This window comes from Rhinopithecus bieti, unplaced genomic scaffold (genome assembly GCF_001698545.2).
Source record: "Rhinopithecus bieti isolate Rb0 unplaced genomic scaffold, ASM169854v2 scaffold_13704, whole genome shotgun sequence".
Classification (NCBI taxonomy): Eukaryota; Metazoa; Chordata; class Mammalia; order Primates; family Cercopithecidae; genus Rhinopithecus; species Rhinopithecus bieti.
In genome coordinates this window covers 4,754,381-4,759,099 of record NW_016808231.1, presented here as the reverse complement: position 1 = coordinate 4,759,099, position 4,719 = coordinate 4,754,381, and positions in this window count along the sequence as shown.

Below are 4,719 nucleotides of genomic sequence, written 5' to 3'. Positions count from 1 at the left end.
GCTCACTGCAGCCTCAACCTCCTGGGCCAAGGGATCCTCCCACTTCAGCCTCCTGAGTAGCTAGAACTACAGGCATGCACCACCACACCCAGCTTTTTTTTTTTTTTTTTTTTTTGAGATAAGAGTCGTCTCCCAGGTTGGAGTATAGTGGTGTGATCTTGGCTCACTGCAATCTCCGCCTCCTGGGTTCAAGCCATTCTCCTGCCTCAGCCTCATGAGTAGCTGGGATTACAGGCATGCACCGCCATGCCCAGCTAATTTTTGTATTTTTAGTAGAGATGGGGTTTCACCATGTTGCTCAGGCTGGTCTCAAACTCCTGACCTTGTGATCTGCCCGCCTCAGCCTCCCAAAGTGCTAGGATTACAGGTGTGAGCCACCACCCCTGGCCAACACATTGCTAATTTTTTTTTTATATCTTCTATTTTTATTATTTTATTATTTGTATTGTTTTATTTGTTGCCCAGGCTGGTGTCGAATTTCTGGCCTTAAATTTCTGGCCTCAAGGGAACCTTCTGCCTCAGCCTCCCAAATCACTGAGATTACAGGCATGAGCCATGGCACCCAGCCTAGAACTGATTCTTTAGGACTCAAATACCAGAGGGAATAGAATCTGTTCACTCGTTTAGCAAACATTTTCTGAGCAGAATAACACTCTAAGCTAGTCATCAGGAGTTAGGGAAATGAATCAGATAGAGTCCCTGCTAACAAGATGCTCACAGTCTTGTGGAACTGATGAAAACACTCATAAATACATGATGAGATAAAATAAATATCACAATAAAGTTGTAAACAAAGGACTGCAGAGGAACACAGAAGACAGCAACAATCCTAACTGATGAGAAGAAAGTGTCTTCATGAAAAAATAGGCATTTGGGCTGGGCCGTGAAGGATGAATAGGGACTCTTGATGAGTAGGAAGATGCAGGCTGAGAAAAGAGCATAAACATTTGGATGATAGGGATGTCTCCCCAGGAAGGCCACATAAAGTGCTGCTTGGCCCCCAACACCACACTAAGACTAGCTGGGATCCAGCTCAGACCCTCAGGCTAGATCTAGGTGGATCCAACCCCAAACTTGAGGAAACCCAAGACACCTAGAGACAACTAGACACCACTTGCTCCTTTTTTTTTCTTTTGTTGAGACAGGGTCTCACTCTGTTGCCCAGGCTGGAGTGCAGTGGCACCATCTCAGCTCACTGCAACCTCCTCCTCCTGGGTTCAAGAGATTCTCCTCCCTCAGCCTCCCAAGTAGCTAGGATTACAGGCGTGTGCCACCACACCTGGCTAATTTTTGTATTTTTAGTAGAGATGGTGGGGTTTCACCATGTTGGCCAGGCTGGTCTCAAACTCCTGACCTCAAGTGATCTGCCTGCTTTGGCCTCCCAAAGTGCTGGGATTATAGGCATGAGCCACTACGTCCAGCCACTTTGCTCCCTTTTCTAGGGCTCTGCAGTAATCTACAGCCTGTACCATTAATTTTTTTTTTTTTTGAAACTGAGTCTCACTCTGTTACCCAGGCTGGAGTGCAATGATATGGTCTTGGCTCACTGCAACCTCCGCCTCCCAGGTTCAAGCAATTCTCCTGCCTCAGCCTCCCAAGTAGCTAGGACAACAGGCACATGCCACCACACCCGGCTAATTGTTGTATTTTTAGTAGAGGCAGGGTTTCACTATGTTAGCCATTCTGGTCTTGAACTCTTGACTTCGTGATCCGCCCACCTCAGCCTTTCAAAGTGCCGAGGTTACAGGTGTGAGCCACTGTGCCTGGCCTCAAATTCTTTTCTTTTTTTTTTTTCTTTTTTGAAACAGGGTCTTGCTCCATCACCCAGACTGGAGTGCAGTGGCGCAATCACAGCTCACTGTAGCCTCAACCTCCTGGGCTGAAGCAATTATCCCACCTTAGCCTCTCAAGTAGCTGGGATTGCAGGCACATGCAACCAAGCCTGGCTAATTTTTTTTTTTTTTTTTTTTTGAGATGGAGTCTCCCTCTGTCACCCAGAGTGCAGTGGTGCGATCTTGGTTCACTGCAACCTCAGTCTCCTGGGTTCAAGTGATTCTCCTGCCTCAGCCTCCCCAAGTAGCTGGGACTACAGGCGCATGCCATCATGCGCAGCTAATTTTTTTTGTATTTTTGGTAGAGACAAGGCTTCACCATGTTGGCCAGGCTGGTCTCGAACTGTTGACCTCAGGTGATCCACCTGCCTCAGCCTCCCAAAGTGCTGAGATTACAGGCGTGAGCCACTGTGCCTGGCCAATTTTTGTATTTTTTGTAGACAGGATTTCACCATGCTGCCCAGGTTAGTCTCAAACTCCTGAGCTTAAGCCATCCACCCACCTTGGCCTCCCAAAGTGCTAGGATTACAGGCATGAGCCACCGTGTCCGGCCTGTATCACCAAATTCTAAACATCCTTTTAACTACTCTCATTTTCTTTTCTATAATTAGCTCTTGTGTTTTGCTTTCCCAACTAATCTAAAATACCAGTCTCCTGATTCCTTGAGAACATAGCCAGGGGGTGTATATATCCTGTCACAGCTACTATCAGGCTAGGCACACCATAGGCACTCCCAACCTATTTGTTGACTGCTAAAGTCTACAGGTCTAAGAATCATAAGACGGACAGGGCACAGTGGCTCACACCTGTAATCCCAGCACTTTGAGAGGCCGAAGCAGGGTGGATCACCTGAGGTCAAGAGTTCAAGACCAGCCTGGCCAACATGGTGAAACCCTGTTCCTACTAAAAATACAAAAATTAGCCAGGCGTGGTGGTGGGAGCCTAAGGCAGGAGAATCTCTTGAACCCGAGAGGCAGAGGTTGCAGTGAGCCGAAATTATGCCATTGCATTCCAGCCTGGTTGACAGAGCGAGACTCTGTCTCAAAAACAAACAAACAAACAAAAAAGAATCACAAGATGACTGTTTTACAAACAATAAGAGCAAAAAGAGGCAGGATATGTAACCTTGGCCAGGAACAGAAACAGTGAAGGAATTAGAAGAAGGGATGTACTTCTGGTTTTCGGATTACATTTTATAGAAATGGTCTAAATTTAGGTCAAGGTACTCAGACTTGCTCAGTGACTGCCCTGTATCTCACCTTCTGCTCTTAGACCAAGGTCACAAACTCAGTCTTTAAACCATTTTCCTACTTCCTATTCATCAACATCTTCCAATGAGACCTGGTATCTCATCTTTTCTCCTGGAAAGAGTAATGGGAAGGATGGCATAGACGCCAGTACCAATCTGCAGACCTCAAATCCAATGCCAGAGGAGAGAGGGGGCTGGAGGTGGGGGTGGGAAGGACTCTGAGACAGGTAACAGCTTCCTCCTAGTTGGTCTCCAATGAGCTGAGTCTCATCTGAAGTAAGACTTCAGAGATGAACAGAACAGATAAACAGGGAAATTGGATTGGTTCAAAACCCAAACAGGTCACTGTCCCCCAAGGATGGGTCATGAGCAAGCAATCAGGACAATCAGCTAGGGGTGGGGTGGGAGGAGGCAGGTACGAAAAGTGCCAAAGCAGCCGGGCGTGGTGGCTCACACCTGTAATCCCAGCACTTTGGGAGGCCGAGGTGGGTGGATCACGAGGTCAAGAGTTTGAGACCAGCCTGGCCAACATGGTGAAACCCCATCTCTACTAAAGATACAAAAAATTAGCCAGGCATGGTGGCACGTGCCTGTAGTCCCAGCTACTTGGGAGGCTGAGGCAGGAGAATCGCTTGAACCCAAGAGGCGGAGGTTGCAGTGAGCCAAGATCACGCCACTGCACTCCAGCCTGGCTAACGGCGAGACTCTGTCTCAAAAAAAAAAAAAGATACAAAAAAAAAATGAGCTGGGCGTGGTGGCGTGTGCCTATAATCCCAGCTACCTGGGAGACTGAGGCAGGAGAACCGCTTGAACCCAGGAGACCAGAGGTTGCAGTGAGTTGAGATTGCACCATTGTACTCAGGCCTGGGCAACAGTATGAGACTCCATCTCAAGAAAAAAAAAAAAAGAAAGAAAGAAAGAGAGAGAGATAAAGAAAGAAAGAAGAAAAAAAAAAAGACAAGCGCCAAAGCACTGGTGGGTTCAGGAGCCTAAAACTTTGGTTTTAGGGATTATCTAGAGCAATTCTCTTCTGTAATACCCTAGTTGAGGTCCTCAAACTTTCCCGCCTGTAATAGTCTAACCTTCTTCTACCTGGTGTCTCTCTCTTCATCTTTGACCCTTTTAATTCATCCTCCACGTTGCAGCCACAGTGATCTTTCTACAACACAGATCTGATCACGTCTTGCTGCCTTCAGGATAAGGTCCAAAGTTCGTATGTTCTACCAAGGCCCTTGACTCCTGAGACCAGACGGACCTTCAAATCTTGTCTCTCTTCACCCTCACCCTCTTCTACATTCCTCTGACAATATTCTCCAGAGACGCAACAGACCTACTCCAGTCAGCCAAAGGAATTCCAGTTTCAAGGGCTAGCTCAAATGTCATCTCTTCAATTAAATCTAACCTGACTCACTCATTTCCCCTAGGATATTAGTTTCTCTTCCATACTTCAAAACACCTTAGTGCAGTATTACATTCATTACCCTGACTTGTATTCATTTCCAGAGACTGAGAGACCATCATGGTGATGGACAGATTTGGATTTCTCATAACCCTCTCTGTCCTTAGTTAGCACAGCAGAAGTCAGGGGTCCCCACAAAAAAAAAAAAAAAAAAAAAAAAAAAAAAAAAATTCATCCCT